Source organism: Chiloscyllium punctatum, chromosome 31 (assembly GCF_047496795.1).
Source record: "Chiloscyllium punctatum isolate Juve2018m chromosome 31, sChiPun1.3, whole genome shotgun sequence".
Taxonomy (NCBI): Eukaryota; Metazoa; Chordata; class Chondrichthyes; order Orectolobiformes; family Hemiscylliidae; genus Chiloscyllium; species Chiloscyllium punctatum.
The window spans coordinates 40,824,726-40,849,583 of record NC_092769.1 but is presented as its reverse complement, the minus strand read 5'-3'; the positions used below and the strand labels follow the sequence as shown (position 1 = coordinate 40,849,583).

At 43.0% G+C, this 24,858-nt stretch overlaps 1 non-coding gene across 1 annotated transcript; it reads left to right on the top strand.

The window, feature by feature from the left end:
• Positions 1–22,230: 22,230 nt before the first annotated feature.
• Positions 22,231–22,312, top strand: trnas-gcu (transfer RNA serine (anticodon GCU)). Its single transcript has one exon. It is a non-coding gene; the product is annotated as a tRNA-Ser (tRNA).
• Positions 22,313–24,858: the final 2,546 nt, after the last annotated feature.

Below are 24,858 nucleotides of genomic sequence, written 5' to 3'. Positions count from 1 at the left end.
GCAGGTCCAGAGGTTCCTCTAAGAGTGTACTTTCTTTCATTGCTGTTGCTGATTGAATGAGCCACTAACGTGCAAACTGCTCCGAAACATGATTCAGGACCTCTGGTGCCAATCCTCGCACGTTCAATAACGACAGACACCTTCCAAATGAGGTCTTTCAGAGACGACTTTGGGGTACATTTGACAGACAGACAGATTCAGGAATCCGTGGTGCGCTGTGACACCAGCGCATCAGCTTCTTCCCTGTCTTTGAACCGGGCCGGCTGCGCAAGGAATGCAAATGAGGTACTGCTTTTCGTGGAAGGATCAGAAGGGGGTAACTACACTCTCAAACAGAATAGCAGAACTAGCTTGGAGAAACACTTTACAATGCTTTGCACTGTAAGTAAATGGAATTTCATTAAATTTCACGACGAGAGCAGATTTGTTCAAGCAAACTCGAATGCAGGTTTGCAGATGGGAAAGCAAGCAAGAAAGCTCCGTTCTTGTCCATGTAAAAGGCTACCTTTGAAGAGCAAAGCAGTTTCTGCTCAGATTCGAGCTGGTGACCTTTCGCATGCAAGGCAAACGTGAGGACCACTACACTACAGAAACATGCCTCCGTCAGCCCTGCTGCGGTTCAGTGGCAGCCAGCACTGAAAGTTGAAGCCATTCTACGTTTCACCTTTCTGTTTCCAATAGCTCGTTGTTTAATAGGACGTGTTTAAATTTGGCTACGTGGTGAGCATGGACGAGATACACCGAAGTATCTGTTTCCACGCAGTGTACCCCAATAACGATGTGTTGCTTGCACCTGCTTTAAAGGATTACTTTTTAGCGGAGTTTGCCGTCGCAGTCTGTGGCAAAATCATTTAGTCTGTTCGACTGCTCACAGCAAAGGGAGCATTGTGAAACACCGCAGAAACGAACGACTTCCTTAACTTTGCTCCGACTGACCATACTCCGTGAGAGTTTCCCAGATTCTCAGTTGAGGATTTTTGCAGCTGGAAGTTACCTCAGGAACCCTGTTAACTAGTACTGTACTGAGCGATTCGCAAAACAGAAAGCATTTAACATGGAACCCAAACAAAACTGGCATACCAAATCCCTTTTCAGACAGGGCGAGCATGGATGCTAATTGTGAGACAGTCCGAGGGCATGAGCCATAAAGTAATCTCACAACTAACAACAGGGCAATTCCAAACTACTCTTTCAAACATACTGGAGCCTGAGTGCACCACCACTTCCCAGACAATGCTGAAAAGAGAGAAAGAAAGAACACAATATGAATGGGCCATAAAAAGTTAATTTCACCAATCACAGTCTCGATTAGATTACCTTTCCCTTCCGATGTCTCCAGGACGCAAATGACGGAAATGGGAGAAATTCAATAACATATGACATCGACATTCATTGGAACGAATTTCCCATTCGCCAGAAAACCAAATAACGACGAGTTGAGTCCCCCCGGGACTTTGTTTCGCAACAGCGATGAAATAACAGTCTCCATTCGGTTCCAGTAAAAGCTCAACTTTTCTGGAACGGAAAGCAACAACACAGCTGCTTGCGATATTCCACACGGGAAGCGAACACGACCATTACAGCAGAGACACTTTGAAATATTCAGCACTATCCCACGCCACTGTTAAATTCCCGGGAAGCAAACCCACTTTTCGTTTGTTTTGAACATCAATATAGTAGAGATCGACACAGCATTTTAACAAGCTGCAGTGTTAGAGGTGATTGGCAGGCATGGCAGTGGGGGCACTCGAAGCCTCGCTCCTATTGAGACGAGAATCGGGAAATCCAGCGACTTAACAGCAGGGCAATTCCAAACTGCGCGTTCAGTCCTACCTCAGATTTAGTGCACTACCACTTCCCAGAAAGTGCTGGAAAGAAAGGAAGAAGGAACATAATGAGAATGGGCCATAAAAAGTGAATTTCATCAATTGATTAGATTATCTTTCCCTTCTGTCTCGAGGACGGAAATGATGGAACACACGACATCGCAAACATTTTCCCATTCGCCAAAACACCAAATAACGACGAGTTGAGTCACCGCAGGACTTTGTTTCATAACAGCGATGGTATAAGAGTCTGCTTTCGGCTCCAGTGAAAACTCAACTTTTCTGAAATGAAACAGCTGCTGTCGAGCTGCTTGTGCCCGCGATTTTTCGTACGGGAGGCGAACACTGTTATGTCAGCACAGGCACTGACTCCTTTGCTTGAGTCTATATTCGCACCTCCCACTGTCAAGTCTTTGAGAAGCAAACCCCAACTTTTTAACTTTGACCCACATTTCAACATGCTGTAATATTCCAGTTGATCCACTATAATGGCAGCGCAGGCATTCGAATTTACATAACCGAGAGTCAAAAAACCTCAGCACATCTCTTTAGCCCTCTGTGCGATGTGACCTTGCTGGATGCTTTCAGACGTTTTCGCATTTGCACCTGCAAAGTAACAGAAGCACGTTCCCAGGGAAAGGATTACGTAATCCCTCTCCTGCTTGCACAGCTGCTGGGAATTTCTGGCTACAATATCAATTTCGCAGCAGATAAGGATAGCCCATTAATCTAGACATAAATCAATGGTTATCTGAATCTATCTTCTGAGCCGCTTTTCAGCTGCAAATGTACATGTATGTGTGTAAGAATGTATGTTCGGTTTTGATTTCATAAAATAACCATGAGCTGCATGATTTCGAGGTGCACTCGGTAAAGTTGGAGATCCCAGCCTGATGTCCCGATGTTCCCAGATCGATGTCAATCAAAACTATTCCAGGTGAGTTTTGGGCTCCCAGCCTGATGTTCCAATGCTCCCTGTTCCATGTCAATCTAAGCTGCTCCAGGTAAGTTTGGTGATCCGAGGTTGATGTGCCAATTCTCCCTGCTGCGCAATGTCAATAGAAGTTGCTCCAGGTGAATTTGGAGCTCCCAACCTGATGTCCCAATGTTCCCTGCTCCATGTCAATACAAGCTTCTCCAGGTCCCGTTGGAGCACACCGTCTGATCCCCCAATTATCCCTGCTGCTCCATGTCAATAGAAGCCACTCAAGTTGCTATTTGAGCTGAAGACCCGGCATCTCATGCGCCTCTATACGATCATAGAAGTAACGTGCGCTCACTGGTTGCAAATCTGGTGGGGGGGGGGGGCACAGAGTAGTTGGACTATTAAAGTTGTATCCAAATACAGGTATTTTCCGCAACATGAGAACCTTACCTTATTTTTAATAACCACCCAAGTATACTTTGTGAAAGACTTTCTTTCCAATGCCTTGTTTAGCATGTGCCTGTTGCACCCAACGGGACATAATGTAATAGTGGTAAATAGTGGATTTTCAATAAATATTACATCATATGTTTCATGCTGAGTAACTGCTATTTAGCAAGGATGACGTATTTGAGGAAATCAGCAGTTTTGTTTTCTGTGAGGGAATGAGTTTTGTATTCATTAAATTGAACTTGTTAAATGTGTAAAATGATCACAATAGATCTCAATTGGAAAGATGTTTGATAATGTTGTTATCCAACATGAAATGAGGCGTTGTCTTCTCTTGGCAACACCAGTGTTAGAACTAACTACCTATTAATGACAAGAGAGTAAATGAAATTTAAATAATTTCACATGTTTGTTCTACATTAGTCAGGGGTTATTGATCCACAGTTTTGGTCAGTCCCTGCAGTTAACATGATGTCTGCTCCAATTGTTCATAAAGAGAGGGAGCTGGCTTCCCACTTCTTGTCTTTGTCTGCGTCTCATGTTCAGCATTCATCACTGGCAAGAGCAACGAGAAAGGGAGAGACCAATGTGTAACTGTGTCCATGCCCATGCACAGTACCGACATTGCCAAGTTCTCTGCTGTGCATTTACAGCCAGTACTCGGTGTCCCTGAACCCTTCCTCTGCCGCTTTTGAAATATCTCCATTATTTTCTGCTGTCTGTCTGAGCTTTTGTCACTAAGATGAATTACTTCTACCCACTCTGCTACAGGTTTCATCTGACAAAATACTCATTACCAATCCATTGGATAAACATGCTCTTGCCATCTCTCGTTATTTGCTTTTCCTGGATCTCATTCATTGGATAAAAGCTCACAATAACTTGTCTTCGAAAGTAAACCCGTGTTCCTTTTCATTATCCGAAGTCAGTCTGCATTTCAATATCATTTAAGGGAAAGATTCGACTAATTAATGGAGACTTGACGGCATCATCGATGGCAGTAAACTGACTAATTAGCACCACTAATCCAATTTACTAGATTAGTGGTGCTGGAAGAGCACAGCAGTTCAGACAGCAATCAACGAGCAGCAAAATCGAAGGTTCGGGCAAAAGCCCTTCAACAGGAATAAGGCTTTTGCCCGAAACGTCGATTTTGCTGCTCGTTGATTGCTGTCTGAACTGCTGTGCTCTTCCAGCACCACTAATCCAGTTTTGACCTCCAATTTAGCCGAGACCCAAACAAAAGCAATGTCATGAACGACTGCACTCCATAATCGACGAGAATGCGATTCAATCCCACGCCTGCAGAGAATCAATCACTTTAACATCTCAGACACCTCGTCACACATGCTCTGCACATCTGACCATATGTTTAACTGAGTTGAGAAAATTGGGCATAGAAGCGGATTCTTCTCCCTGCTCTTGGTGAAATGATAAATAGCATAGTCCAGTTCACAAAGAATGGCCTCACCTCTGCTCGATGGGGCAAGTGCATTCCCAATGTGGCATTCTGCTCACATGATCTGCACAGAAATAAAGAAATAACTAATTAACAAGATCTGTTGAATTGAATTCAATCAAGAATTGGAGCTGATGAAATGAAAAATCACATGACAGGGGCGATGTAACACTGTCTCTGAAGAATTGTTTTCCCCACTCGAGGACAGTCCACAGTGCTTAGTTGCAGGACTAGCACTCCCTCTCTTCTGGACAGATATTTTTGACCAATCGCACTTATGCGCAGAGCAAACAATTTCAAAATCTTAAATAAGACTAACTGAAAATTGAATTGAACAACGCAAAAAAATGACAGGAGAGACTCTTTACCAGTAAAGTTCATTTTGCTCAACCTTGGCCTGTGTTCTTTTCCTGGGTTGGGTAAAGATCACAGCAACACAGTGAGCAAATGGCAGAGGGAAAATGTGTGTAGTACCACAGGGCATGCTGGAAGCAGCAGCAGATACACAGGGAAGTGAATTTCCCACAACGTGAAAACTCAGCGGGCTGAGATGGAAGAACTCAGAATATTATGAAATGTTATAACTGAATCCGCAGGCACTCTGGAGATCAATAATTGAATCAGTTCAAAATTAAAATTAAAGGATTTCTATGAATTAAAATCAAAATAGAAAAGTCCAGGGGTTAGTGGATGGAAATATTGCAATTATATTAATAATTAATTAACTCATCTTAGCAATGAGCAGCTGATCAATTTCCTCTTAGAACGTTGGAACCCCTGGTAAAGGCGATCATATAATTTCAGGTACCAGCCGTGGAAACAGTGATACTCGTTTTCCCATCCGTTTTGATACAATCATGCAATGTCGCAGTAAGCATTAATGCGTGGATCCAGTGCAGCAGTTAATCAGTGGATGGTATCTCTGTGCCAATGTAGTACGCTGTGTTGAGTGGAGATTTTAAATTTGATTCTCACATGGAGCTGCTTCAATTTGTTATTGTATTGAAGTTTCAGGATGGAAGGCGATGGTCAAAGCCAAGTTGATTGGAAAGTACCAGTTTGTTTGAATTGAGAAACGACCTTTTCTGGAAAATGACTCATTACCAACAACCATGCTGCAAAATTTTAAAACGTGACAACATGTGTGGACAGAGAACCGAAAATAATTTTTCAACAAATGGATGGCGTTTCCCATGCGCACTGCGTTAACTTCAGAGAAAACAAAACATATTGAGCCCGTTTCGTGTTACTCAATTTGCGGTAAACTCGCAAAAGTCATTGTAATAATCAAAAAGGAATTAGATTGATCACAAGGGACCATTCGAATATTGCATTCAGTTCTGGTCAGAATCTCTTTCAGCTTAAAATTGCGTGTTGTTGGAAAGAATAGATGGCTAAAAAAAGACAAAAAAGACAGAGACAACTTTGAGAATTTAATGGATGCAGATCAAAAAGCATGAAAGATACGTAACATGATGTAAATCTGGTAAAATATTTAAAGCAGGCATTATGTCTCCTAGCGACAATTCAATTCCTTCTCATGAGGAAATAACTTTTGTTTGCAATCTTCTAGAAGATCAATTCCATTTACAATGTTTTACGTTGAAATTCATGAATATTTTATATTCCGTCTTATCCAGCTGGACGTGTTCATGAAACGTCTTTTTTGATAAGTCAACAAAATTCGAAAGTTTTACACACACTTTGACTTTCTCCCAGTGGTAAATTCCCTACTTGTGTTCGAGTTCATGTGTCTTATGAAACACTCTGGACTCAGCTTCTATCATTCTTTCTGGAAATTCGTTTAGGGTTTAAATAGCTCTTGAGCAGAAGAAACTCTGACACAAGTTTTTCTGGATCATTGACCAATGGTTTTGAATCTGAGACTCTATTTATGGATTTACTCGAAGAGGGAATACCACTGATTTAGTCACTTCAAACCTTACGTGAAAGATCTCTTTCGTTCTCTTCCCACACTTGCATGTTTCCGGTACAGCATTTTCAAAATGATGTGCATAAAATCCCTCATTCCGTCTATCATCCACATAAAACCGGGTTGTATCATTTCTAATGTTTTTATGCCTCAGTAAACCTCAACCCTGAGTTTCCTCATGCCTTTCTATACAGGAATTTGTGGCTGTGCCCTTTCTAATGTCTTTCCTTTTTTTTGTTGGAGAGTGAGCACAACGATTACAAATAATGTATGCACTGAGTTTGACCTTTAGATTTTACTGTTACACTATGCTTTATAACACAATTTCGCAATTCATAAATTCAAACAACGTTCATTATTATCTAACCAGATCATAAACAACCTCCCCATGAAAACTTCCTTTGTACTTCCAAGTATTTTGGGAAAAGGGTTTTAAGGCCAGCATCCCTCAATCCCCTTGACCTGAGTGAGTCTCAGCTTTTTCCAAAGGTAACTGAGATTCAATCACGTCATAGTGGGGCTGCAGTCGTTTTCTGTGCAGACTGGTTGGGGACATGAAATACCCGTCACCAAAGACCACTGTGGATCTAAAATCAAAACTTTCCAAAAAACAATTATCATATCTATTGTTTATCATCTTTCTGTGTTCTTGTCTGGTTTGTTCGTGTGCCCCTGTATTAAATCCTACCCAACGTTTAATTTGTGAATGGATACATTGAATGATTTTACTCATACGCTCCTGGAGGACAGTCCTCCCATTATTGGGATGAATCCAGTGAACATTCTCAACGCATCGTCAAAGCCAAGGATTCCCATCTCGGAATTGGGGATCGGTTCTGCACTGAACTCAATGTGTGTGCTCATTAAAAGCAAAACAATTGCAGCAAGATTTTCAGACAAAGATTTTGCAATCTGCTTGTATTAACGTTTGTCCCAACAGTTACATTCCTTATTGTCATTTGTTTGTGGATGATAAAATTTCCTGAATCCTTCTGTTTTTATTTCATATTGGCTGATGTTGCAGCAGTTTATAATATTAGTGATTTCTAGAAACCTCCAGAGAGCACTGTAGCTGATAATGTGAAATGAGACCGCAGTTATGATTGGCCTCAGAATGAAGGTGTCGCTGGTTTGCAGTGATGACAGTGTGGCTGAGTTCCGTATTTATTTTGGAGGAGGACAGGTTGAGTCTAAGATGAGCGCTTTAAACCGAAGCAAGGTGAATGGTATTAGAGAGCGAAGTTAAGGTGAGCTGAATTGAAGTGGAAAATTGCATCAAAAGTTGGGGCAGTACAGCTTCATCATGTCACTCAGACTGTAAAAGGCACGCAGAAGAAGCAAAACACCTTCAGTGCAGCACAATGACAGGTCAAGTGGGAAGGAAACAAAGCAAGATACTAAGATAGAATGTAACAAGTTCTGTGAAAGGTTTCGCAAGATATTCTTTGTTAAATGCCGACTGCCCTCTCGTTGGAAAATGGAATTTCCTGCAGTGTAACGGTGGTATTTGAATTGCTCCAACGCAAGGCCAAGAGGCAAGGACACATTACCTTTTGTAACAGTGTGGCCTTGTGAAAGCACGCTCGGCCCATCAACCAGAATTCAGGACTTCAAAGATCTCCTCTGTGATGTCCAACGTATTTGCTGCTCCTGTAGTCAGATCTCAATAGCTTTACCATGTGTCTTCCTCAGTTCCCTGCTTCCCGTAAAAACTCCAAATGTGAACAAATCACCAGTATTTCCACTTCCAATCATTGTTCGTAACTCCCGTGCTGACAAAACGTACAATTAACCAATTTGCCTTCTCTGGCTCTCACTCTGGTATCATCTGAATAGTGAAGTGCACACTGCCTGATCCCCAGGACACCCTGCAGGATTTTCATCCTCCCTGTGACATGTATGTGCTGGGTAATATTCTGTTCTGTAGATTTGCCAATATTACCGTTATCTAACTCCCTGCATTCTGTTGGTCGAATTGTGATTCCACTCAAAATCACAAATGTGTCACAAAGCACATTAGCTCTACTGGCTCTACACAGAGACAAATGCGCTTCTCTGTTGGTATAGTTCTCTTGCCTTCTCCCTGAAACTCTGCACACTTTTACTTTTAACATAAACATCGAATTAGTTTTTAAATAACTTGATTGAAAGTGTGTCTTTGTCAATGTCAGGTAGTGGTTTAATGACCCTAACCACTCCATATGTACATTTTGATTCTTTTACTAATGACTTTTAAACTCTACCGAATCGTTCTCGATCCCTTCAGGCGTGTGGAGCATTCTCCCTTCCTTATTTCGTCTGTCTAATCCACACATGTCTTGGAAAGGTTTTTCTGCTCTCCAAAGAGAACTGTCCCAACTTTCCAAATGACTTTATTTTTGCCATTCCTCATACACCACACCATTCCCATCAACCTCTCCAGCTCGGTTTCCAATCATTTCACCTTCCCATTTCCTAAAGGTCAACATTCAGAACTGTTCGAACATCCACATGGTGGATTTATTCAGAGTGGGATTGCGTGTGTGAACATCCTGTAACATTTGTTTCGCTTTCACCACATATGGTACTGTGTCATGCCCACTACAATGACACTTCTGACCCCAAAACACAAAGTTATTTTAAGGGGTGCAACGTCATAATTTGCACTTTGCACTAACAGTTGATAGGGCGACTGGGCAAAAGTGAAATCAAAAAACCAAGGCTCGAAGGCGACTTGAAGTACGAATTCTCACATGCCAGTATGAACACAAGCTATGAAGCGAAGATCATACCCCAAACACTCTTGCATTTCCAACACTAAACCATCTGAGAGTCACTCAGATCCAACTACATCCCACTTTGCTCTCCGATTTTGAAGCAGCAAAGAGTTTCAAGAATATCACCTCCTCATTCCCTCTCCTTGTTCGCGGGACTTTGCTGTTTATCACTTCCGCTTGGACTGAGCTGTGTCAATCGGCAGATTATTCATCTATTTCCATCCACCTGCAGGTAGTGTGAGGGGAGGCAAGCGCGAATACGCTCTAAAGCTCTCTCACATCGGCACAACCAGGTCCCTCAAGTGTTGGAAATCAGCAAGTTTGAATGGGAACTTCCTCCCAATATCATTTATCTGAGAGAGCGACAAAGATGTTGTGATAGTGGGACATATAGAAATGTACTCCGGATACTCTTCCTTCAGGTAAATTCATGTGAGGGCATTTATGTGCACACTGTTTGGTGTTCAGAATCCATCTTCACACAGCAATCCTGCAGAGAAGTTTTTCTAATATCGACATCTGTTTCTTTGCTGCAATCTGGCAGCATTTAGCATCTGAGCCCCAACTGTCCGAGATGAAGAGAATCCGAGTAAAACCGTCACTCACTGAGAGCCATTCCCACAGCCCTGAACCGCAGGCTGCAGATAATCTGACGCGGAAGGAGGGTTAAAGATGAGACAATGTTTCACCCTCAGCCACTCTGTCCCAGAAACAGGAGGAGGGACAGCATCAATGAGTGGCGTCACTCACGCGACGGCAGAAGCCGTTCAGCCCATCGAGTCCACTGCGACTCTGCGTCAGTTGTAAATCTCTGTGGTTATTCATAATTGGTGATGTATGTCCTAATAATGCGAAACTGTGTATGTGTCGTAATGCTGTCTCCAACAAGATGATCCAATTGCCATTCATGGCTTTTCATTTCACAGGGAGGACATTGCTGTGTGAAACAGCTTGGGGAATAAATGCAGAGCGTCATGTGCACAGAGCACTCTGCAACTGATATGTCTTACCTACACCAGTTTATTCCCAGATCTGGCAAGTAATATTGCTAATCAAATCAGAGAAGACAGATAGAGAACAGGAAAAGAGTTTCCAGACATTCACAAGCGGGTTTCCTCACCTGTGTAAATTTGGCAGGTGTATCAGCATGAGATATTCATTTCAGATACATTGAGAGAAAGGAAGTGGAAATTGAAACAACATGCAATACGTTGAATGAAGCTATATTATCGAGGAACACTGGCGGGGCAGTACACACACTGAAACCTGGAATTGTCAACGAGCAGAGGATGTTTTCCGTCCATTAATTTCTGGGTTATGAGCCCAGTATGCTCCCGCTGGGTTGCTCTGTTATCGCTTCCTACAGCAGTTTCCCGCGATCTTCAGTTTTTAATCTGGCATGTGCCATGTGCCTCAGAGGATGATTTCAAGAAGGACTTCACTATTATCGTGTGATACACTATGGCGCAGATGTGTCCCGGCTGTGTCAACATAACCTGTGAGCAACTTCCCACATTCTGTTGGTTTAACTGGGATTTCACTCAGAATCACGAAATAGTGCAAAGTGAGGCCATACAGCCCACCTTCGCTGTGCTGGCACCAAACAATAAGGAAATGTCTGTGTCGTTCGTTTGATTGATTTTATTTGATTGATTGTCACATGCACCTGAGTGCAGTGAAAACCTTTGCAATTGGTAAAGGCAGATCATTATAATCAAGGACATGTAGAACACAGCATGAGCAAAACAAGGCATTCAGGTTATTCCGCACAGGACATGCGCTCAGCAAGATCCACATTAACAGGATCAGCATCATTTGGAGTTAGAGAATCCATTCCCCCGTCTACTAACCGCCGACAAGAAGCAGCTGGTGTGTGTCTTGAAGATTCAGTATCTTGATCTGAACTCGATCTCATCGAACTCATACTTTCTGAGTCAAAAATGGGACCGGATGCAAAGCTTCAGGGCTCAAGTGTCACTTCTCGCACGTACATCACCCACTCGATATATCACACCCAAGACCAACGAGCCATAACCGCACCTTAAGCGTGATCTATAAATCAGGTGAGTCTCTTTGTTTAAAAAATGCTTTTTCTTTTGTTTCGGAATGAAGGCAGCACTGAGTTTTTAACAATAGCTCCTTGCCCTTCTGCGTACCGTTTCTGAGGAGGCTGCGCCAGCCCTTCCCCCGCTGGCAGCTGGACAAACCCATCTTCTATTGGCAATCAGTGTTGTGGGAGAGCAAGATGAATGCGCTCTTCAGCTCCCTATCAAACACCGGCTTCTGCAGCGGGGTAGGGGGCTCGTGGGAGATTTTGAGTTATGGAAATTCTGGAAAGCTGTACAAAAGGGAGATCTTGCATGCACAGGAACTCATATTCTTTTCAGAACCTTGTCCAAATAATTCCATCTGAGACAGATAGAAAAGTGCAGAAATGCTGGGAAAGAGAGAATCTCTCCTAGTAATCGGAAACAGTGTCTGTGTACTTCTCGAATTCACAACGAGGGCTCTGCTGTCTGACTCAACATGGGATGTTACTGCAGCGAGTCCTATCGCTCCGGCACATTGCACCTGATGTGCATAAACTTTACCACGTTACCCCCAGCTTAGGGAGGAGTTTTTTTTTCACAGCTCACATCACCTCAGAGTGACAGGGAACAGAAGAAAGCAATTCAGACCAGCATCTTACCACCTGCTGGGGAGAAAAGGGATTTAGGAGAGCAGACAGTCTCGACCAGTGCATATTTCCATAATTTACAATCTTGGTCTGTGTGACAACAAAATTAGGAACCAGGAACTGTTTATTTTGCTTCTTAAAACAGGCATGAAAACTTTGCAGAGCATAGATACCTGCTGTTAGTGAAATGATGAATAGCAGAGTACAGTGCACAGAGTATGGTCTGTCCTCTGTTTTATGGGACCAGCACTCTCCAACTGTGACCCTTTGCTCACATGATTTGAACACAAACAAATAAATGACTCAGTGACAAAACTTGTTGAATCGGATTCTATGAGGAATTGAAGGGGATGGAATGAAATCCCCTTGAATGCGGGAATGTTACATTATCTTAGAGGGAATTGTTTTCCAAATTCGAGGAGAGTGCGCAGTGCTGCTTCCAATGGATAAATAGATTGAATCTGCGTGGGGTGTTATTGTAGGGAGCCCTGTTGATTAGATACACTGCATCTTTTGTAGAATGGTGCAAAAGCACGGAACTTTTGCGTCGAGGGGACAACTTCAAAATCGTTAATGAGGCAAAATACACAAATGAGCGAAACAACACAGCAACCACAGAAACTGGTATTACATAACGGAGTAAACTCCTCTGCTAATGTAACTCCTCTGCACCCGATGTGGCCTCCTCTATATTGGGGAGACAGGCCGCCTACATGCGGAACGTTTCAGAGGACACCTCTGGGACACCCGGACCAACCAACCCCACCACCCCATGGCTCAACACTTCAACTCCCCCTCCCACTCCACCAAGAACATGCAGGTCCTTTGACTCCTCCATCCCCAGATCATAGCAACACGACGTTTGGAAGAAGAGCGCCTAATCTTCAGCCTCGGAACCCTGCAACCACAAGTGATGAACTCAGATTTCTCCAGTTTCCTCATTTCCCCTCCCCCACTTTGTCTCAGTCAAATCCCTCGAACTCAGGACCGCCTTCCAAACCTGCAATCTTCTTCTTGACCTCTCCGCCCCCACCCCACTCTGACCTATCACCATCACCTTGACCTCCTTCGACCTATTGCATTTCCAACGCCCGTACCCCAAGTCCCTCCCCCCTACCTTTTGTCTTAGCCTGCTGGACACACTTTCCTCATTTTACAGAAAGTTATTAACTTACAACTATTTACACTCCTTTCTCTAAACCTGTCTTTAATCTTCTGCTCTACAATACTGGTCTGAAGAGCCTTCCCCAACCCGGACCCCATTAATATTTACAAAAATATTCAAATATAAGAACCAGCCAGTTGTCGAATCTTCTCGTTGTATCTTCCTCTGTAGATTTTCTCTCCAGGTCAGTGTCGATGCTTTTTTCGAATGTAATCTCTTTCTCCAGATAGTCACCTCTCGTAGATCTAACTAGCATCCGACATCTGTTGGACTTTTAGCTGCTCGCTTTGCTGTTTTTTGCCACTCTGGTTAACTGTTCAACATGTCTGATATTTGTTCCACAAACAGTCGGATCGTTTCACTGATTTTAATATTGTTAAACCTTGATTGGGGCATAATTTAAACTGATTAGGCGAACTCGATTTTTTTTTTATCCATCTAACAAAGCTGTTAGTTTTCTCGACTAAATGTTGTGTTGTTACCTTGTTCTGGACTCCTTGTGCTAGCCATAAATTTCAGCACCCTTTAAAGTACATATCCCACGACTTCATAGCACTGGGTTTTGCCAAGACAGTCTATTACGCTCAACATCGCTCTCTGTCAATCTCATGAGACTGAGATTTGAACAATCTCTGGTCTAATTTATTCAAACGACCCTGATCTCATAACCTCAGATTTAACACGCCCCCTTATGTATGTCTTATCATATTAATTGATTCCTCACTGTGTTACTTCAGCACACGTTGAGAAGAAATTAAAAATGAATACAACTTTCACAATGACCAGGAACGGAACTGAATCCATTTAATACTCACTGATCTCCGCACAAAAAGCCCCTCAAAAAGACTCGTCCTTATTCCTGTATGAACGCTCTGTTCTGCACAACAGCAAAACAATTTGTTCTGACTTTCCCAGATTCACGAACAACATTCAATCTACCCAAAGAGATAAATCTAATTCCTTTCGGACAGTTTAATGGGCTGTGCGAGTTTGTAAGAAATGGGATAATATGAAACGAGTTTAACAGCCTTTCCAAGAATGGTATATAGTGGAGGGTCAAAGATTTGAAAAATGTCATCATGCTAAAACATTACCTCTGTTTCTTGATCCACAGATGGATAATCGCCTGTGGAATATGGACAGCTTTCCTGCTGATAATTGACACATTTCCCAAATACAGTATAATCCCACAAATCAGAAACTGGAGGTTTACAATAAATGCTGCTTTATTAGAGGTTATTTTTCAAATTCACTTCAGTCTGTTACACCAATGATCCCTGATCAACATCAGGAAAAGCAGCTTCAGATAATAATTGAAATTACAGCTGCAGCATTTCACACGATGTTAAGTGATGATGGATTGTTCCACGGGAGCAGCAGAGCGCCAACCTGTAACGTGCGCTATTCGTACCTCTGGGACCTTCGAGCAACCTGTACTACTTTTGTTGCAATCCTGAAATTAAAGTTAAGGCAGAGGAGGAGCAACTGACCTGTGACTATTGGAACACCAGGCTCAGGAAGGGGACAGAGAAAAATGTTTTGCAAATTAGACTTGATTGAAAGCTGCATTTCCGTGGGTCACTTCCCTGTTTACAGACAATGTTACATTATCACTGTCACAGGGCTTTGCATTCGGTTGGCTTCAGTTCGGCAGAGAATTTGATTCAAATACACTTCACTAACTTCCTTCTGAAGTTTATACAGAAAACATGAAACATACTGCACTCATCATCAATCTTCACCATTCTTACATCCGAGGACGTTGCACAGTTTTCATGAATACTAAAAATATAAGAATGTTAAACATAAGTAAATTGTATTTCAGTTTAAATTGTAAAATGATAAGAATGCATAATAAGATACAAAATCACTTAAATTCATGTTTATTAATGTGGCCAGAACTCTAGCCCAGCAATCGGGAAATATGTCCCTGAATCCGAAATATCAAATGGGCAGCACAAAAATGCACTCACTGGAATTCTACTGAGGGAAGAGAGTCCACAGCCCATTTCTGTCTTTCCCACCAGCTCAGCACCTTTCTCTCTCTCTTAAATAAATGATATTTGGAGGAAGTTCACAATCAAAGTTGCTAAGTTCCAGCGGTGCTCTTGCACCTGTCTGTGCCCGTGAGAGGAAGCTTCAGAACATATCGGCACTTACATCCTCTCATAATGCCTGCAAGTGGAGGGAAATGACTGAATACTCTGCCAATAGAGACAGCTCAGTCCCCAAGGAAGGGATAAACAGCACTGTCCCGCGTGGGGACATTCTGCAGATCAGACACAGTCCACTTTATCATTCAGATCATACCAGAGTGAGAACGCTCGAGAATGCCAATCGGTCACTCGTACCTGTGTCAACTCGGGAGTTGCAAAAGATTGGTGAAAGTGGAAAGTGGATTTGTTCACGTTTCAAGTGTTTCCGTGAAGCAGGAAGCAGAAGAAGATACACAGTGAAGCGATTGAGATCTGACTAAAGGAGCAGCAAATAAGTTGTACAGCGCAGAGGAGAGCTTTGAAGTATTGAATTCTGGCTAATGGGACGATCATGGTTTTACTAGGCCACGCTGCTACAGAAGAAACTATGTCAGTGTCTCTCAACATTGTGATGTCACAGGCAGATATCGCCGTTATACTGCAGGAAATTCCTTTTTTCAAACGTGAGAGCAGTCCATATGTAAAGGTGTAGCTTATCTATCGAATCCTTTTACAAATATAATTCCACTGCACCTCAGTGTGTTGTATTGTCTCCTTTCCACTTTACCTGTCATTGTGCCTGCACTGAAGTTGATTTTCTCTTTCTGCGTGTCTTTTACAGTCTGGGTGATGTGGGACAGTTGTACTGACCCATCTTCTGACAGAATGTTCCACTTCACTTCAGCCCGCCCTAACTTCGCTATCTGATACCATTACCGTTGTTTAGACGTTAAGCTCTCGTCTCAGATCCAGCCTGCCCTCACCCAAAATAAATGGAAAACTCAGTCACACTGTGATCACTGCATCGAGGGATATATTCACTCTAAGGTCATTGATAATTCCAAGGATAAAGTTAGGACTGCAGATGCTGGAGATCAGAGTTGGTAGTGTGATGCTGGAAAAGCACAGCAGATCAGGTAGCATCCGAGGAGCAGAAGAATTCAGGTTTCAGGCTTAAGCACTTCATTTGGAATAAAGCTTGTGAGTCGGGCTGAGAGATAAGTGGAAATGGTGTGGGGTTGAGTGGAAATAGATGGATGAATAGGAGGGAGAAGAAAATAGGTCAGAAATAGCAGTGATGGAATGGGTCGAGAGGGCGTTGGCGATGTTGAAGGCTTGTGCTTGGGGGAGGGGAAATGAGGTAACTGTTCAAATTCACATTTATCCCGTGTGGTGTTAGGGTCCCAATCCGGAATGTATGACGTCCCTCCTCCAAACGTTGAATGCTAATGGTTTGGCAGTGGAGGAGGTCCAAGACCTGTATGTTTTTGTTGGGGTAGGAGGGGGAGTTGAAGTGTTCAACCACGGGATGGTGAAGTTGGTGGGTGCGGGTGTCCCAGAGATGTTCTCTGAAATGATCTGCATGAAGGTTTCCTGTCTCCCTGATGTAGAGGAGACCACACTGTGTGCAACGGATTCAGTAGATGACATTGGTAGCTGTACAGGTGAATTTCTAATGGAGGTGGAATGATCCATTCGGGCCTTGGCTGAGGTGAGGGGAGTGGTGTGGGTGCTAGTTTCACCCGTCCTTTGGTGGCAGTGAAAGGTGCCAGGAGAGGGTTATGGGCTGGTGGGGGGATGTGTGGACCTGAAGAGGAGGTCATGGAGGGAATGGTCTTTACAGAATGTTGGCAGGGCTGGGCAGCGAAATATATCTCTGATGGTGGTGTCTGTTTGGAGGTGGCATCAGTGGCAGAATATGATGCGTTTATGTGGAGTTTGATGGGGTATAAGGTGAGCACCAGGTGGTTCTGTCCTTGTTGCGTTGAGAGGCGTGGCTTCAAGGGTGGTGGTATGTGAAATGGATGTGCTGTCAACCACGTGGGAAAGCAAGTTGTGATCGTGGAAGAAGACCAACTGGCTTTTTCTGAGGTGTAATTGGTCATCCTGGGATCAGATGTGCTGGAGGTGGAGGAATTGGGAATAAGGAATGGCGTTCTTACACGAGATAGGGTTGGAGGAGATGTAGTCTAGATACATGTGGGAGTCGGTGGGCTTGTAGTCTATGTCTGTAAATAGTCAGTCGCCAGAGTCGGTGATGGAGAGGTCCAGGAAGGTGAGGGAAGTTGCCAAGTTGATCCGGATAAATTTGAGGTCGAAGTGGAAGATGTTGGTAAAGTTGTTGAGTAATTCAACCACCTCGTTGGAGCACCAAGTGGCCCCAAACATTCATCAACGTAGCGGAGAAACAGGTGGAGGATGGTGCCTGTGTAATTGCGAAAGATGGACAGTTCCGTGTATCTGACAAACAGACAGGCATAGCTAGGTCCTATGCGGGTGCCCATGGCTACCAGTTTTGATGGAGGAAGTAGGGGAATTGGAAAGAGAAGTTGTTGATTGTGAGAGCCAGTTCAGCCAGGTGGATGAGGATGTCGGTGGAAAGGTACTGGTTGGGATGGTGTGAGATTAAGATATGGAAGGCTTGTAGACTTCTGTCATGGCAGATGGATTTGTACAGGGACTGGATGTCAATGGTGAAGATGATGCGTTGAGGGCCGGGAAAACGAAATTCTTGGAGGAGGTGAAGTGCATGGGGGTGTCACGAATGTAAGTGGGCATTTCCTGAACTGTGGAGAGAGGATTGTGTCGAGGTAGGAAGAGATGATTCGGATGGGACAGGCTCAGGATGAGACAATAGGTCGACTGGGGCAGTCAGGTTTGTGAATCTTAGGAAGGAGGTAGAATCGGGGAGTGTGCGGTTCACGGACAATGAGGTTGAAGGTTGTGGATGGGAGATGCCCAGAGGTGATGAGATTGTGGATGGTCTGGGAGATGATGGTGTGGTGAGGGGAGGAGAGTTTGTCATCGTCGTCTGTAGGAGGAGGTGCCTGCGAGTTGGCACCTGGCTTCAGCTTTGTTCCTCTGCCCGACTCACAAGCCTAATTCCTGATGAATGGCTTATGCCTAAATCGTCCATTCTCCTGCTCCTCAGATGTTGCCTAACCTGCTGTTCTTTTCCAGTACAACACTCTCCACTCATTCATTATTACTGTCTCATTTCACACTCCCAGGTCCATGCTGTCTGTTTGATTCTAATGAGCACTGTTCTCATGAACTGCGACAAAATCTGCCAATCTAAAACAAAAACAGAAATCTCTGTAAATTCACAGGTGTGCTGGCAGCATCTGTGCAGATGAATCACAGTTAACGTTTCACATCCATTGGGTCCGTCTGTCCACAGATGCTGCCAGACGTCCTGAAATATTCCAGAAACGACTGTTTTTGTTTGATTTTCAACATCAGCATTTTTTTCATTTTTGTTTTCTTATTTACTGCAAGTATTATTTGGCTAAAGATTACGTTAAATGTTTTAAATATGACTGTGATGGAACGGCCAGATTCCACCAGCCGGCTCCTTTTATTTGGTTCACGTGACCAATGCCTTTCCACTTGGTCACCGCGCCCTACAGCTGCACTGCATATAAATTGACAACATTGTGGCATTGGTAATCAGGAGCGAGATTGATTGAAATTATTGAAAACTTAGGATAAACAGATAAAATACGGGATATAAAACGGTAAACTAAAAGGGAAAGAGAGAACAGCGCATGATAATTTCTTGACAAAACTGAAATATAGTTGCTCAAGATAAAGAAAGTGCCTTCATCTGAAAACATACCATAATATGAAATGTAATTTTTGGGACAACCAATTTCAACAGATTGCAAAATCTTAGTTTTAAAGTCTTGCTGCAACTGTTTTGGTTTTAATGAATGCACACATGAGACTCAGTGCTGTAATGGTCTCCTAAAATGGAAAAGGAAATCCTTGCCTTCGAGGATACGTGGGGAATGTTCACTGATTCATCCCAGTAATGGCAGGACTGTCCTCAGGAAGCGTATGAGTAAAATCTTTCACTGTTCCATGGAGTTTCGAATGAGGGGTAAAGGGAATGTCTCCATTCACAAATTAATCATTCAGGAGAATTCATGACAGGGACCCATGAAATGATGAACAAATTGAACAAGAACACGGACATACGACACACAATAGCCACGACCATTACTCTGTGAAAACTGTTGATTTCAGATCCACGGTGGCCTTTGGTGATGGCATTTCCTGTCCAGAACCAGTCTGCACAGGAATGACGGGAGACACACTATGAAGTATTTGAACTTCAGTCGCCTTTAGAAATAGCTGAGACTGACTCCGGACACGGAGATTTAGAGATGTTGGCCTTACAAACCTTTCAGACATTCCGTGGAAGAATAAAGGAAGTGATAGAAAATTTTCGTCTCCATGGAGACGATGTTCATGAACTGGATGTTTAGTAATTTACCTTATTGGAGTTTATAAATAGAGGCGTCATATTTAAAAAGCAAAGAGTTCATAGTGTAACTGCAAAATCTTTTGGTCATACTCAGTGGGAACATTGTGTGCAATCCTTGTCCTCATTATCCACCAAAAACATGTCAAGAAGTTAGAAAGGGCACAGACACTGTTTCCTGGATAGCAAGATATTACAAAGCTAAGTGACGTTGTTTTCTGAGACATAAAATTATCAGAAAGGATATAAACGGGATTAAAGAAAAAATGAAGGAGTTTATTCACGAGATTTGGAAATGCTGGAGCAGAAACACGCAAGTTTGATGTAAACAAATGAGATTTTCACATAACGCGAGGTTTGAATTAATAAATTGGGGACATTCCCTCTTTCCAGTGAATCAATAACTTTCGTTCGAGCTTGAAAACCATTAGTGAATGATTGAGAAAAGTTTGGATGAGAGTTTCTTCCACTCAGTAGAGTTATTTAAATCGTGAACGACTTTCCAGAAGTAAAACGTAGAAGCTGACTTCAGAGTGTTTTAAAAGATACACTAACAAACGTACAAGGAGAGAATTTATCATTGAGTGAAAGTCAGTGTGATTGCGTAACAATTTCGAATTTGTTCACTTCAGATACAAAGACATTTGATGAACACGTACAACTGAATAAGACTGAGTATAACAAGTTCATGGATTGGTAAGGTGTGGCGTATTATTCAAGGAGAAACTCTGTAAATGGATCTGATGTCGTAAAATAACAGCAGACAGAAGTTATATCCTAATGAGTAGGAATTGAATCGTCACTTGGAGACGCAACACCTACTTTAAAGATTTGACCACATTCACATGATGTTATGCACATTTCGTACATTTTTAACTCCACCCAAGAAATCCACCAAGAAGACTCTGTCCTTTTGTATTGTTAACCCTCTGTACTTCTCTGCAGCACGCCATTTAAGATGAAATATGCTCAGACCAAAATTCAGTTCAATACAATATTCAAACGGTCCTATGTGATTTCTGTTTTTATTATTGCAATAACCTTTGTGAGTTTGCAAAAAAACTGTGTAACATGAAACCAGTTCAACATCTATTTTTTTCCGGAATTTAACGCAGCGCACTTGGGAAACGTTATCCATCTGCTGAAAAATCACCTTCGGCTCTCTCTCCACACATGTCTGTTCACGTTTTAGGTACTTGCAGGATGTTTGTTGATCAAAAAGTCATTATCCAGAAAAGGTCGTTGCTTAATCCACAAACACGGGTATTTTCCCATAAACTTGGCTTTGCTCAATATCACCTTCTGTCTGTATCCCTCAACCCGACGATAAATTGAAGTTGCTCCATTTGAGGCTCAAAATTACAACTTCGGCACAGCACACCCCACGATACTGGAACAGAGTTACCGTTCATTGGTCACTTTCAGCACAGGAGCAACACATTAATGCTTACCTCCACATTCCTGGTTTTACCTTAACCTTTGGGAAACCCACTTTCTCTGATTCCATGGCTAGCAACGGGGATTATATGATCATCTTCACCAGTGGTTCTGTCCCCGTGTGAGGAAAGTGGTGAGGTCCTCATTGTAAAGATGGGTAGATTGATGAAATGTACAATTTCATCTTTTGCCTTCACTAACCCATGAGCTTTTTATATTGTTTTGCATCTGTAGAAATCTTAAAATCTTCATCTTGAACAGACTCAATGACAGATCTCCATTGTGTCTCTGGCATCGAATTTCATAGTGTAAACTCCCTCTGAATCCTTCCACCGCATTCCGCTGTTTGGGAAGTGTTCCTGTTGTGTGATATGCACATCCCCGTCTGTCACCTGCTGCTCCCAGTATGCGCTCTGGCACTGCACTCATTTTCCTTCTGACACTTGCTCACTGTGCTGCTGTGATCATACAGTGACTTGGTGTCGCACGGCCCAGGAAAATGATACAGATCAAGGTTTTTGCATTGTTGAGTTCAATTGTCAGTTTAGCCTTATTTTGGATTTTGAAATTGTCTGTCCTGTACACAAGTGCGTGTCAAAAACATCTGAGCGGAAGTTAGGTGTTCCGAATAATGACATTGGGCACTATGCACTCCTCCAGTCTGGAAAACAATTCCTCACAGGCAATTTAATAAACAATAGACAGCAGGTGCAGGAGTAGGTGATTCTGCCCTTCGACCCAGCACCACCATTCATTATGATCATGGCTGAACATCCTCAATCGGTATCCTGTTCCTGCCTTAGTCCTATAACCCTTGACTCCACGATCCTTCAGAGTTCTATTCAACTCTTTATTGAAAGAAAACCTCCTGCTGTCTCGGGTTCTTCATTCCATTGACTTCAAATCTTCACAGAATTCAACAGACCTTGTTACATATTCATTTCCTCACATTTGTTCAGATCATTATGTGCATAGTGTGACAGTGGGAGTGCACTTGCCCCACAACCCAGGGGTCAGACCATAGTCTTGGAACCGTACTGTTTTATTTCTCATAAAGCAACACCAGGGAGAAATATCTGCTGCTCTGCATGATTTACGAAATTCAATTATTCATAAGGTCATAGCTTTGCGTGCATCTGTGACGAGGTGGCCGAGAGGTTAAGGCGATGGACTGCTAATCCATTGTGCTCTGCACGCGTGGGTTCGAATCCCACTCTCGTCGCTGTCATCAACGGCTTTCAATGGTGCTGTTTTCAGAGGATCACGGCTGTCGTATGGAAACTGGGATTCTAATAGTTTTTTTTATCTGCATTGACGCTATGACAAAAATCTCAAAGAATAGTTTGAGCCTGTTGAATAAACTACATTGCAATGTCGGTTGCATTGGGATAATGAAAAGGAGCGCGATTTTCTTTTTCAAGTCAAGTTGCTGTGAACATTTTTTCGTATGAAAGACATCCAGGAAAATCAAATACTGAGAGCTGCGAAGTGCATGTCATGCAAAGGGATCTTAATGATTGTTTTGTCAGATGAAATCTGGAGGAGGTTGAGTGGAAGTAATTCATCCTGGTGAGAAGAGCACAGCGAGACAGCACAAAATAATGGAGATATTTCAAAATGGGCATGGCGTTGATTTAGGGGCACTGAGAACTGGCTGTAAATGCACAGTGGAGAATTGCCAATGTGGGTGCCGTGCATGGGCACGGAGAGACTTACACATTGGTCTCGCCTTCGCCCCTTGCTCTCGCCGTTAATGAAGGCTGGACATAAGGCACAGATAAACACAAGATGTGAGAAGCAATCTCCCTCACGTTATACACACACTGGATGCATTACATTGAACTATGAACAACTGGAGAAATCAGCATGTTACCTTTCAGGAGTGAAACTAAACTGTGGATCAATAACCGCAGATTCATGCAACATAAACATGAAAAATGATTTAAAATGTAGGGTGTAGGTTTGCTCGCTGAGCTGTAGCTTTGATATCCAGACGTTTCTTTACTTGGCTAGGTAACATCATCATCAGTGGCGACCTCCAAGTGAAGCGAAGCTGTCGTCTCCTGCTTTCTATTTATATCTTTCTCCTCGATGGGGTTCCTGGGGTTTGTGGTGATGTCATTTCCTGTTCGTCTTCTGAGGGGTTGATAGATGGCATCTAGATCTAAGTGTTTGTTTGTGGCATTGTGGTTGGAGTGCCAGGCCTCTAGGAATCCTCTGGCGTGTCTTTGCTTAGCCTGTTCCAGGATAGATGTGTTGTCCCAGTCGAAATAGTGATATTTTTAATCCGTATGTAGGACAACGAAGGAGAGAAGGTCCTGTCTTTTTGTGGCTAGCTGGTGTTCGTGTATCCTGGTGGCTAACTTTCTTCCTGTTTGTCTTACGTAGTGTTGGTGGCAGTCCTTGCATGGAACTTTGTAGATGACGTTGTTTTTGTCCACGGGTTGAACTGTGTCTTTTAAGTTTGTTAGTTTTTGTTTGAGAGTGTTGATGGGTTTGTGTACTACTTGGATTCCGAGGGGTCTTAGTAGTCTGGCTGTCATTTCTGAAACTTCTTTGATGTATGGTAAGGTGGTTAGGGTTTCTGACTGTGTTTGGTCTGCTTGTCGTGGTTTGTTCTTGAGGAATCTGCGGACTGTATTTTTTGAGTATCTGTTCTTCTCGATTACGTTGTAGAGGTGGTTCTCCTCTGTTTTCCGAAATTCGTCTGTGCTGCCGTGTGTGGTGGCTCGTTGGAATAGTGTTCTGACACAGCTTTGTTTGTATGTGTTGGGGTGGTTGCTGATGTAGTTAAGTATTTGGTCAGTGTTTGTCGGTTTTCTGTATACGCAGGTTTGTCGTTCTCCATTGTCCTTTCTTTCTACTGTGATGTCCAAGAGTGCGAGGTTGTTTCCGGTTTCTTCCTCCTTGGTGAACTTTATGCCTGTGAGGGTGTTGTTGATGATGTTAAATGTCTTTACTATCTTGTTTTGTTTTGTGATGACAAAGGTCATCCACATAGCGGACCCAGATTTTTGGTTTGATTGTTGGTAGGGCTGTTTGTTCTCGTCTTTGCATTACCGCCTCTGCAATGAATCCTGATACCGGAGATCTAATGGGTGTGCCGTTGGTTTGTTTGTAGATATGTTGTTGAAAGTGAAGTCGGTGGTGAGGTACAGGTCCACGAGCTTCATTATGTTTTCGTTGGTAATGTGATTGATGGTTGTTGGTGTGTCTGTGATGGTCTCTTTAAAAGTTTGGTAAGTGTTTCGTTTGCCAGGCCGATGTTGATGGAGGTGAACAGTGCTGTTATGTCGAATGAGATCATTGCTTCTTCTTCCTGTATTTTGGTTTTTTTGATGATTTTTAGGAATTCCTGGGTGGAGTGGATAGAGTGCTGTGACTCTTCTATGAGGCATTTCAGTCTTGTGTATAGTTCTTTGGCCCGTCTGTAAGTTGGTGTTCTGGGTAAAGAGACTATGGGTCTGAGGGGGGCTCCTCGTTTATGGATTTTTGGTAGTCCGGTTCGACTTGGGCAACACATTGATCCTGGGACAGTCTAAGCAAAGACATGCCAGAGAATTCCCAGAGGCCTGGCACTCCAACCACAACGCCATAAACAAACACATGGATCTAAATGCCATCAACCCCGCAGAAAACGAAAAGGAAATGACATCACCACAAACCCCAGGAACCCCATCCAGGAGAAAGATACAAATAGAAAGCAAGAGACAACAGCTTCGCTTCACTTGGAGGTCGCCACTGATGATGTTACGGAGCCAGATAATG